At 39.7% G+C, this 13,661-nt stretch overlaps 1 protein-coding gene across 6 annotated transcripts in view; it reads right to left on the reverse strand.

Moving 5' to 3' along the window:
• Positions 1–13,661, reverse strand: part of ARHGAP26 (Rho GTPase activating protein 26) — a 488,078-nt gene that overhangs the window by 236,771 nt on the left and 237,646 nt on the right. The window lies entirely within an intron of this gene.

Raw genomic sequence — 13,661 nt, forward strand, 5'->3', positions numbered from 1 at the left:
CCTTCTATAATTACCTACATCCCAGTATTTACTTCAGCTCTTAAGTGTGTGCACATCAGAACCACCTCTGGAACTTTATTGTTAAAAAAAAAAAATCATATTCCTCCTTTAATAAAACCCCAAACTTATGTTTGTATATAAACTAAAAAGGAAGAAAAAAATGTAATTAGTTACAAATCATTAAGCATTAACTGCACACCAGGCAACGTGCTAAGCAATTCACATGAATTATCTCAAATTATCTATGCAACAATTCTGTTGGGTAGGAACGGTTATTATCACTGTTTTACAGATGGAGAATTTGAAAGGCTTAGAGAGGTTAACTAAGGTCTCACAGCTAGTACGTGGCAAAGTCTGGACAGAGATACATTACAAACTCTTAAGTGCTAACACTGGGGAATGAGACCAATCATTTTTTACTTCATATACTTCCATAAATTTGAATGTTATAAGGAGAATATATTACTTTTACAATAGAAAACGCTTTAATGATTTACAGAATTCATAAAAGGGAATGTACCCCAATAAAAAACAATGACACACTGAAAAAGCTGGCAAGCTTTTTCTTGTAAAGGACAGGTTGGTAAATATTTTAGGTTTTGCAGGCCAGGAGGCAAAAGTCAAATCAATGATATTATACAGGTACTTGTAAAACAAGAGAGAAGACAAATTTCCACAATTTTTTCTTGACAAAATTCAAAATATAGTAAGTTTTTGAGATACAGGTATAATATTCCTAGCAGGTGAAAATCAGGGTTTCATGGCTCTTTTCAGAGATGCTTGGCTTGGTTCATCCAGGGGTTAAAGAACTGGTTCTCAGGCAAGAGTGGTCAGTACAACCACTTGGAGTACCTTTTCCAAGGAGTATAATTTTTTGAAATACAGATTGACTAATCAGAAGAATAGAATTTTTTATGGAGGAAGGATAACATTTAGCTTAAATAGAGTTCAAAATGTTTCTCATCATCAAGTCAATTGCAAATGTTCATCTGTAAATACCATGTTGAGCTCATGGGCCATACAAAAATAGGTGGTGAGCTGGATTTGGCCTGTGGGCCATAGTTTGCGAATCCCTGATATGCTGACATTATTAAATAAGATAATAAAGCCTCTGCTTTAGAAAGAAAATCATAGTGCCCAAATCTTTCTTTGGTGCTTATGATTCTGTAGGTATGAAAAGGCACAGCATGAAACTGGTCATAACTTAAAAAAAATAAATAAAAAAGGATATTCCAAATGATTGTGATGGCCACTGTTGGTTGAGAGCCACTTATTTAACCCTTTGAGGAACAGAGCCAAGCATCTCTGAAAAAAGAGCCATGACACCCTAAGGGGACTTTTTACCTGCTAGGAAATATGGGTGAGATGCTGGTCAAGAGCTGGGCAATAGTTCCAACACAGCCCCCCGATTGCCTTGTGTCACTGGGTTAAGTTTCTCACCATCTGCAGGTCTCTACTGCCCCATCTATAAACTGAAGGAGTCAGCCAAGAAGGTCTTTGAATTATCAAACAGATAATTTAACAAACCACTCCATTTTATGATCATTATTCATTTCCTGAAGAAGACTACAAAGACACACAGGCACTTACTGAAGGTCAGAAAGATGAGAATAAAGGGGTTTCTGAACTTCAAGCATTATTGTCTGATGAATGAAAAGGCATCAGTTTATATGCATAAAAGGAGTCAAAAGACTGTGAGCCTGGTATGGCCTTTTTATTTATTTTTATTTTTTTGCGGTATGCCGGCCTCTCACTGTTCCGGCCTCTCCCATTGCGGAGCACAGGCTCCAGACGTGCAGGCTCAGCGGCCATGGCTCACGGGCCCAGCCGCTCCGCGGCATATGGGATCTTCCCAGACCGGGGCACGAACCCGCGTCCCCTGCATAGGCAGGCGGACTCTCAACCACTGCGCCACCAGGGGAGCCCTGGTATGGCCTTTTGGAGGGAGGAAGGCCAGTGCACTTGGCAACTAGTGCACAACAGAGAAGGGCAGGAGATGAGGATGTGGCAAAGAGAGAGGCAGCGGCACAATCCTGCAGAGCAAAGTGAGTAGCCTCGTAATAGCGAGGACCAGCCATTCACGGTCAGTGGCATGCACTAAAATGGGACAGATAGGTGAGGGAAACACAGGGGAAGAGACAATATTTGGGCAAGTATTTTTTCCAGCCATCCCTGCTCACTTCATGTCTCCCATTAAATTCAAACTTCCTATCCCAGAGAAACCTGCTCCTGTTTCTAAATGGCAAAATCCAGAAGGAACAACAAAATACAGGGCTTTCAGCCCTCCTTAACTAGGAGGTGAATTTGCAGCAAGTTACTTTCTTTTAATGTTTCCTGGGGCTCAGGAGGCCCAGTCCCGGAACACGCAGGCATTCCTCAAATCAGAGAGGCGATATCAATGAGCCAAAGGCACCAGGAACGTGTGCCGCCCGATCCTCCGAGGCCAGGCCATTAATCTCTGTCTGGTTTGGGTAAATGAGCCAAGGAGAATGAGTCTGAAATGAAGCTAGCAAACCATGCCTGCCAGGACTGCGTGACTACATGGCCCAGCAAGGAAGGCCCGGGGTGGGGGAGCAGGCTCACCATCACACGGGCCAGATGCTGGCGTGGGAACAGCACTAAGGGGCAATGGCTTTGTTCACCCAGCACTTACCAAGTGCCATACGTGACATCATCAAATCTTTTTAACAACGCTGTGGGTCAGGTACTAGTGTTATTCCCATTGTACAGGTATGGAACCTGAGGCCCAGAGAGGCTACATAGTTTGTCCAAGGACACAAAGCTGGAAGGTGGTGTAGTAGTCTATCTTGCCGTTGTAGGGATGTTCCAACTGTCATTTACTTTTCCAGGCAGTGGCAAATGCACACAACTTCCAAGCCATACCAGCAGCCTATGGTTTGTAAATACCTTCCATTCTGGCAGAAGCAGAGGGCATGCGATTTGCCATTTAGAAATGCTCTGTCTGTTCTGGGGAAACCTTCTTTAGATCTCATAGTAGCCCACTAATGTCAGACTGAGGTTCAGAGACAAGGGCAATTTCCTAAAATAAAAGGTCTCTTTGGCAGTGGCTTGTGTCTTAGGATTGATTAGTAGAGTTATCTTAGGTTTGTATGCCTTCAAGTAAGCCTCTCAAGAGCCTCTGTCTTAAAAGGACAGAACTCAAGTCTCCAGGATCAATTCAAGGGGACATGAGTCACTCAACAATTCCGGAATTATGGCTCCTAGGAAGAATAAATCAGTTAATACACAGTTTCAACAACCCAACTTAAGCTAAAGTCTAACCATCCTGCTTAGCCAGAGTACTCTAAGACCTGGCCACATGCAAGTCTCTGAGCCCTCTGGCTTTCTATAGTACTTTCATTCAGAGATGCACTAGTTTCTGCTGAACACTGTGCATGAGAATTTGTGAAATATCCATAGCAATGAACACTTGTTTTCAAGTGCATGTTTCCAGAGAATACAAATTACATACGTTTACTCTATGTTATCAGGGTCCATCTGAGATTCATTATAAAATAATTACAACAGCAATAACGGATTAATACAAACGATGGTGACAAAAGCCTTATTATGTGTCAGACACCACTCTGAGCACTCGATATGCATTTATCTTGTTTAGTCCTCACACCAACCTAATTATTCCTGACATATAGATGAGAAAACTGAGGCATTAGAGAGGTTAGGTCACTTGCCCAAGGTCAGGCAGCTGGAATTGGGCAGAATCCAGACAGAAACTCCTACAGTCTGTCTCCAAAGCCCAAGCTCTTAACCACTAACCACGTGATACATAAGACATGATGATGATGATGATGATGATGATGATGACGACGACGACGCTAAAGGTGATGAGATGTCTGTGCAGCTAGGGAAGGTGAGTCACTGGAAGAAAGAATCTGCCCCGAGTTGGAGAGAAAATGAAACTGGGAATGGCCTTTGATTCCAGCCTGAAGCATTCACCACTAACCCACGTGACCAGCTGGCACCTACACAGAAGTAACACTTCATATTCTTTGAACCACAGGGCTCGATTCTGAAGATAAACATCAGGGCAGGAAAGTAGGTCTTTGATACAAATCACAGGGTACTGCAATTCTATGAGTCCTCACCCAGAAGCTATGATGGGAGTACAATTTAATTAAATCAAAGGAGGGTGAGGAAAGCTTTCATATGCTCCCTCTGCACTAAGACGTGATTTTGCAATCGATTCTGTTCACTGCTGAGCCAATTCAATTTACGTGTCCCTAGAGAATTAAGAGAGAATACAGAGTCATTTGGGTTCCCAGAATTTTTCCACGGGTGTCCTTTATTACCATTATCCAGGCCTTACCAAGAAAGCACAGAAAGGAAATTTTTTTAAACTTATAAATTAAAGGCATAAATAGAGCAATAAGTAGAAAAAGCACTCTCACTTTTCCCTCTGACACACAGCTGCATTAGCACTTGGCTACATCACGCTTTGGATCAAAATCAGCACAAAATGAAAGAGTTGGAGAAACAGATTCATGGAGAAATTCACTAAAATCTGTTGCTCATTTTTCAACTGCACTTGAATTCACACCTAAGCTTTGTCATTCCCAGAGGTCTCTTCCAAGTAGCCTGGAACATCTAAACCCCTCCCACCGGCTTGTTCCTTGGATGTGCACATGTGGGAACACACAAAACAGAGCTACGTGCCCACACCCCAAAACACTGCCCAAGCTGGTTCTACACCATCAGATATAAGTTTTGTCCCTCCTCTCTGTGCGACACAATGGATCCACCATCACTAGGACTTGCTCTTTTAAACTGTTTGTCAGGGGTAACAGATTTGTGCTTATCTGCTGCTTCGGTTCAAAGTCCAGATCTACCAGTTACTGGCTATACAGTCCAATCACTTCACAATTCTAAACCTCAGTCTTTGCTAGTGTAAAATAGGGACATTAATGTTCCCTATCTCTTAGGGTCGCTGTGAAAATTAAATAAGACAATAAATAGAAAACATTTAACACAGAGAGTAGAATACAAATTCTGTGGCCCACAGAGCATTCTGTAAAGATGACCCTTCATCACCATCACCAGGCCAGATGTTGGCATAGGAAGAGCACTAAGTGGGAATGGCTTTGTTTACCCAGCACTTACCGAGTGCCATACGTGACATCACCAAATCCTCCTCTTCCCTTCTCTTCACATCAATACTTATCCCCTACGGGATAAACGGCTAAGGATGGGTATGTGGTTTGAGGGATACAGTGACATTGGCCTCATTAGCATTGAAATTTAACCAAATGAAACTAATTAAAGGATTAAAGGAAAGCATAAAATCTAAAGTCAACTTTAGCAAGAGTTCTCAATGTTTTCTTAAATGGCAGTTAAATATAAAAGTAACTACTTACCACAATAACTTTTCCACCACTGATTATGTGCCAGGCATCATACTCAGCATTTACATGAATTATTTTATATCATACTCCAGCTGATGGGGTACTACCACTGCCTCCGCTTCACAACATCTTGTAGGCTAAATAACTTTCCAAAGGGTACAAAGCCAACAAGTGGCAGAGTCTTCTAGACTAGATCTGTATTGAACCACAACTTCATAGACCTTCCCCACCCAGTCGCACTTTCCAAAGGAAAAAAATGCTTGGTGACCAAACAAAGAACTCAAAAGAAGCTAAGCAGTAATTAAAATCGTAACAACACAACCAATATGTAAGAACAGAATTTCCACCCAATTTAACAGTAATTCTACAAACTTCCATTAATACAAGTATAGCAGTAACTGAAAACCACAACCAGCTTCAGACACTTTGGGACACCCAAAAAACACCTGTCAAGCAAAGAGCACACAGAGGGCAGACAGCAGAATTAAGAACTACAATCCTGCAGCCTGTGGAACAGAAACCATATTCACAGAAAAACAGACAAAATGAAAAGGCAGAGGACGATCTACCAGATGAAGGAACAAGATAAAACCCAGGAAAAACAACTAAATGAAGTGGAGACAGGCAACCTTCCAGAAAAAGAATTCAGAATAATGGTAGTAAAGATGATCCAGGACCTCGGAAAAAGAATGGAGGCAAAGATTGAGAAGATGCAAGAAATGTTTAACAAACACCTAGAAGAATTAAAGAACAAACACCTAGAAGAATTAAAGAACAAACAGAGTGAACTATACAATAGCTGAAATGAAAAATAAACTAGAACGGATCAATAGCAGAATACCTGAGGCAGAAGAATGGGTAAGTGACCTGGAAGACAGAATGGTGGAATCCACTGACACAGAACAGAATAAAGAAAACAGAATGAAAAGAAATGAAGACAGCCTAAGAGACCTCTGGGACAACATTAAATGCAACAACATTTGCATTATAGGGGTCCCAGAAGGAGAAGAGAGAGAGAAACGACCTGAGAAAATATGTGAGGAGATTATAGTCGAAAACTTCCCTAACATGGGAAAGGAAATAGCCACCCAAGTCCAGGAAGTGCAGAGTCCCAGGAGGATAAACCTAAGGAGAAACATGCCGAGACACACAGTAATCAAATTGACAAAAAATAAAGACAAAGAAAAATTATTGAAAGCAACAAGGGAAAAACGACAAATAACATACAAGGCAATGCCCATAAGGTTAACAGCTGATTTCTCAACAGAAACTCTACAAGCCAGAAGGAAGTGGCAAGACATATATAAAGTGATGAAGGGGAAGAACCTACAACCAAGATTACTCTACCCAGCAAGGATCTCATTCAGATTTGACGGAGAAATCAAAAGCTTTACAGACAAGCAAAAGCTAAGAGAATTCAGCACCACCAAAACAGCTCTACAACAAATGCTAAAGGAAATTCTCTAAGTGGGAAACACCACAGAAGAAAAGGACCTACAAAAACAAACCCATAACAATTAAGAAAATGGTAATAGGAACAGACATATCGATAATTACCTTAAACGTGAATGGATTAAATGCTCCAACCAAAAGACACAGGCTCACTGAATGGAGACAAAAACAAGACCCATATATATGCTGTCTACAACAGAACCACTTCAAACGTAGGGACACATAGAGACTGAAAGTGAGGGGACGGAAAAAGATATTCCATGAAAATGGAAATCAAAAGAAAGCTGGAGTAGCAATACTCATATCAGATAAAATAGACTTTAAAATAAAGAATGTTACAAGAGACAAGGAAGGACACTACATAATGATCAAGGGATGAATCCAAGAAGAAGATATAACAATTATAAATATATATGCACCCAAAATAGGAGCACCTCAATACATAAGGCAACTGCTAACAGCTATAAAAGAGGAAATCAACAGTAACACAATAATAGTGGGGGACTTTTTAACACCACATTAACACCAATGGATAGATCATCCAAACATAAAATTAACAAGGAAACACAAGCTTTAAATGACACAATAGACCAGCTAGCTTTAATTGATATTTATAGGACTTTCCATCCGAAAACAGCAGATTACACTTTCTTCTCAAGTGCACACAGCGCATTCTCCAGGATAGATCACAACATGGATCAGAATCAAGCCTTACTAAATTTAAGAGAACTGAAGTCATATCAAGCATCTTTTCTGACCACAACACTATGAGATCAGAAATCAATTACAGGGAAAAAAACGTAAAGAAACACAAACACATGGAGGCTAAACAATAAGCTACTAAATAACCAAGAGATCACTGAAGAAATCAAAGAGGAAATCAAAAATACCTAGAGACAAATGACAATGAAAACACGACGATCCAAAACCTATGGGATGCAGCAAAAGCAGTTCTAAGAGAGAAGTTTATAGCAATACAAGCCTACCTCAAGAAACAAGAAAAATGTCAAACAAACAATCTAACCTTACACCTAAAGGAACTAGAGAAAGAAGAAAAAACAAAACTCAAAGTTAGCAGAAGGAAAGAAATCATAAAGATCAGAGCAGAAATAAATGAAATACAAACAATGAAAACAATAGCAAGGATCAATAAAACTAAAAGCCGGTTCTTTGAGAAGAGAAGCAAAATCGATAAACTGCCAGACTCATCAAGAAAAAGACGGAGAGGACTCAAATCAATGAAATTAGACATGAGAAAGAGAAGTTACAACACACATCACAGAAATACAGAGCATCCTAACACTACTACAAGCAACTCTATGCCAATAAAATGGACAACCTGGAAGAAATGGACAAATTCTTAGAAAGGTATAACCTTCCAAGACTGAACCAGGAAGAAACAGAAAATATCAACAAACAAATCACAAGTAATGAAATTGAAACTGTGATTTAAAATCTTCCAACAAACAAAAGTGCAGGACCAGATGGTTTCACAGGTGACTTCTATCAAACATTTAGAGAAGAGCTAACACCTGTCCTTCTCAAACTCTTCCCAAAAATTACAGAGGAAGGAACATTCCCAAACTCATTCTATGAGGCCACCATCACCCTGACACCAAAATGAGACAAAGATACTACAAAAAAAGAAAATTATAGACCAATATCACTGATGAATATAGATGCAAAAACCCTCAACAAAATACTAGCAAACAGAATCCAACAACATATTAAAAGGATCATACACCATGATCAAGTGGGATTTATCCCAGGGATTCAAGGATTCTTCAATATACACAAATCAATCAATGTGATACACCATTATTAACAAATTGAAGGATAAAAACCATATGATCATCTCAATAGATGCAGAAAAAGCTTTTGACAAGATTCAACACCTATTTATAGTAAAAACTCTCCAGAAAGTGGGCATAGAGGGAACCTACCTCAACATAATAAAGGCCAAATACGACAAACCCACAGCAAACATCATTCTCAATGGTGAAAAACTGAAAGCATTTCCTCTAAGATCAGGAACAAGGCAAGGATGTCCACTCCTGCCACTATTATTCAACATAGTTTTGGAAGTCCTAGCCACGGCAATCAGAGAAGAAAAAGAAATAAAAGGAATGCAAATTGGAAAAGAAGAAGTAAAACTGTCGCTGTTTGCAGATGACATGATACTATACATAGAGAATCCTAAATATATCAACAGAAAACTACTAGAGCTAATCAATGAATTTGGTAAAGTTGCAGGATACAAAATTAATGCACAGAAATCTCTTGCATTCCTATACACTAATGATGAAAAATCTGAAACAGAAAGTCAGGAAACACTCCCATTTACGACTGCAACAAAAAGAATAAAATACCTAGGAATAAACCTACCTAGGGAGACAAAAGACCTGTATGCAGAAAACTATAAGATACTGATGAAAAAAATTAAAGATGATACCAACAGATGGAGAGATATACCATCAATAATGTGAAAATGACTATACTACCCAAAGCAATCTACAGATTCAATGCAACCCCTATCAAATTACCAGTGGCATTTTTTACAGAACTAGAAAAAAAAATCTTAAAATGTGTATGGGGACACAAAAGACCCCGAATAGCCAAAGCAATCTTGAGCTCACAGCTCATGCAGCTCAATATTAAAAAAACAAACAACCCAATCCAAAAATGGGCAGAAGACCTAAACAGACTTTTCTCCAACGAAGACAAACAGATGGCCAAGAAGCACATGAAAAAAACAGAGCTGGAGGAAACAGACTCCCTGACTTCAGACTATACTACAAAGCTACAGTAATCAAGACAATATGGTACTGGCACAAAAACAGAAACATAGATCAATGGAACAGGATTGAAAGCCCAGAGATAAACCCACGCACCTAGGGTCAACTAATCTATGCCAAAGGAGGCAAGGATATACAATGGAGAAATGACAGTCCCTTCAATAAGTGGTGCTGGGAAAACTGGACAGCTACATGTAAACTGGACAGCTACATGTAAAAGAATGAAATTAGAACACTCCCTAACACCATACATAGAAATAAACTCAAAATGGATTAGAGACCTAAATTTAAGACTGGACACTATAAAACTTTTAGACGAAAACATAGGAAGAACAATCTTTGACATAAATCACAGCAAGATCTTTTTTGATCCACCTCCTATAGTAATGGAAACAAAAACTAAAATAAGCAAATGAGACCTAATGATACTTAAAAGCTTTTGCACAACAAAGGAAACCATAAACAAGATGAAAAGACAACCCTCAGAATGGGAGAAAATATTTGCAAATGAATCAATGGACACTTTGTCCATTAATTAATCTCCAAAATATATACACAGCTCATGCAGCTCAATATTAAAAAAACAAACAACCCAATCCAAAAATGGGCAGAAGACCTAAACAGACTTTTCTCCAATGAAGAAAAACAGATGGTCAAGAAGCATGTGAAAAGCTGGTCAACATCACTAATCATTAGAGAAATGCAAATCGAAACTACAATGAGGTATCACCTCACACCAGTTAGAATGGGCATCATTAGAAAATCTACAAACAACAAATGCTGGAGAGGGTGTGGAGAAAAGGGAACCCTCTTGCACAGTTGCTGGGAATGTAAATTGATGCAGCCACTATGGAGAACAGTATGGAGGTTCCTTAAAAAACTAAAAATAGAATTACCATGTGACCCAGCAATCCCACTACTGGGCATATACCCAGAGAAAAACATAATTCAAAAAGACACATGCACCCCAATGTTCACTGCAGCACCATTTGCACTAGCCAGGTCATGGAAGCAACCTAAATGCCCATCGACAGACTAATGGATAAAGAAGATGTGGTGCATTCATACAAGGGAATATTACTCAGCCGTAAAAAGTAACGAAATTGGGTCATTTGTAGAGATGTGGATGGATCTAGAGATTGTCATACAGAGTGAAGTAAGTCAGAAAGAGAAAAACAAATATCGAATATTAACACATATATGTGGAACCTAGAAAAATGGTACAGGTTAACCAGTTTGCAGGGCAGAAATTGAGACACAGATGTAGAGAACAAACGTATGGACACCAAGGTGGGAATTGCAGGTGTGTTGGTGGTGTGATGAACTGGGAGATTGGGATTGACATATATATACTAATATGTATAGAGTGGATAGCTAATAAGAACCTACTGTATAAAAAAATAAATAAAATAAAATTCAAAAAAACACCAAGAGCACAGACAGAGAGAACTGACAGCTTTGCCCAGGACTGTGTGGTAGGCAGAGTTTTGAGTAGAGCACCACATTCGAATACTAAGCAAACTCTATTAAACAGGATTAATGTAGGATCTTTTAGTAACACCCACCAGAAGTTACCAGTAAGACACCCTTGGCCTGTGCAACACCAACCAATCACGGACATGAATTTTTGGATCGAGGAGGCCCTCTCTTCTCATGGTGGTCCACAGGCCACAGTTAGAAAAGCTTTCAAGAATGAACTGTTTGAAATACAAGACATGACACCATAAAACTCCTAGAAGAGAACATAGGGAAAACATTCTCCAACATAAATTGTACCAATGTTTTCTTAGGTCAGTCTCCCAAGGCAATCGAAATAAAAGCAAAAATAAACAAATGGGACCTAATCAAACTTATAAGCCTTTGCACAGCAAAGGAAACCATCAACAAAACGAAAAGACAATCTACGGACTGAGAGAAAATATTTGTGACCAACAAGGGCTTAATTTCCAAAATATACAAATAGCTCATACAAACTCAATAACAAAAAAACAAACAACCCAATCAAAAAAATGGGCAGAAGACCTAAATAGACATTTCTCCAAAGAAGACATACAGATGGCCAACAGGCACATGAAAAGGTGCTTAACATAACTAATTATTAGAGAAATGTAAATAAAAACTACAATGAGGTACCAACTCACACCAATCATAATGGCCATCATTAAAAAACCCACAAAGAACAAATGCTGGGGAAGGTGTGGAGAAAGGGGAATCCTCCTGACATGTTGGTGGGAATGTAAATTGGTGTAGCCACTATGGAAAACAGTATGCAAGTTCCTTCAAAAACTAAGAATAGAGTTGCCATATGATACAGCAATCCCACTCCTGGGCATATATCCAGATAAAACTATAATTTGAAAAGATACTTGCACCCCAAGGTTCACAGCAGCATTATTTACAATAGCCAAGACATGGAAGCAACCTAATGTCCATCGACAGATGAATGGATAAGAAGGTGTGGTACATATATACAATGGAATATTACTCAGTCATAAAAAAGAATGAAATAATGCCATTTGTAGCAACATGGATGGACCTAGAGATTATCATTCTAAGTTAAGTAAGGCAGAAACAAATACCATGTGATATCACATACATGTGGAACCTAAAATATGAAACAAATGAAGTTACTCACGAAACAGAAATAGACTCACAGACATAGAGAACAAACTTATAGTTAACAAAGGGGAAAGGGGGTGAGGGGGGTAAGTTGGGAGTCTGTGATGAGCAGATACAAACTACTATATATAAAACAGATAAACAACAAGGTCCTACTGTATAGCACAGGGAACTATATTCAGTATCCTGTAATAAACCATAATGGAAAAAAAACTAATTGTTTGAATCTTCAGCCTGTGGGGATAAAACCAGTTTGAAGAGCTTGGAGTAAATGAGGATATGTCTCAACTCGAAGGTTCAGAGCTGGGGAGCTGGGTATTGGTTTCTCCTTCTCCCATTAGAAACAGGCCTCTTGTCACCACAGCCCGAGTAACAGAAGGTGCTCCAGAGAAGGAAGGAAAGTGGCTGCTGCTGCTTTTCTAATTCTCACCTGGCTACACTTCCTCTGCCTTGCCTTTTCCACTGCTACCGGTATTGCATTTGCTGTCTTAGGGAGGCCCTTTTGAAAGTGAAACCAATAAAAATATATCTGATGGCTCTTCCCAAAGACCTGTGCCTGAACAAACATGAAGACCTTGCTCTTGCCCTGCAGAATTACATGCAAAGAGGTTTAGTAACTGGAATAGAGCAGACCACTCAGTAAGTATTGATTGGATGAACAGTTTGTGGGTAGAGGAATAAAAGAGAGATGGAAAATTAAAAAAAAGAAAAATCTTCATGTTGAAGCAAGGAGGACAAGGCATTGATGCATCAACCAGACAGAAAAAGTAAGCCAGATCTATCATTTCCAGGTGGGTATATCTCATCCTTCTAAACACCTGGCAAATTCTCTAGGAATCTTTACCTTAGAGACAAAGGGAAATACACAATTCAGGTCTTATTACGAGACAAGATAAAGTACATTTATCTTATTTGGCTTGACTCAAGGCTGTCAGAATCCCTCATACAGCCATTTATTTTCTATGGGACACCGTTGAATGCTAGCTCTACACCCACCAACTGACAGCAAATGCTACTAATAGTCCATGGGGTCACCAGGAAGGGGTCACTGTAGCTCAAGGTACCGAGGATCCCTCCCCCATGCAACAGAGGCGCCTTAGGACAAAGGCAGTCTCTTGGAAAATGGCCCAGCACAAGCAGCTGTGCTCCCAAAGCCAACTGGATAGTCTCTTGACGGCCCCTGAAGACTTGCTCACCAACACACCAGCAAGCCAGTGAGTAAAAATGACCACTTGCTATTCACGATTATGACAACGACGATGGATAGAAAAACACACTTTCTGTTCTATTAGTTCAAGCATTGCCTGCTGCTTTGCACCTAAGACTATAAAGGGCTTACCTCCTGTACAATTCCTCAGTAACAGTGCGGGGAAGCCAAGTGCTCAGAATACGTGCTCCCGGCTCCCTCTCCTCAGCGTCCATGTTCCTCTGTTTC

This window comes from Orcinus orca, chromosome 3 (assembly GCF_937001465.1).
Source record: "Orcinus orca chromosome 3, mOrcOrc1.1, whole genome shotgun sequence".
Taxonomy (NCBI): domain Eukaryota; kingdom Metazoa; phylum Chordata; class Mammalia; order Artiodactyla; family Delphinidae; genus Orcinus; species Orcinus orca.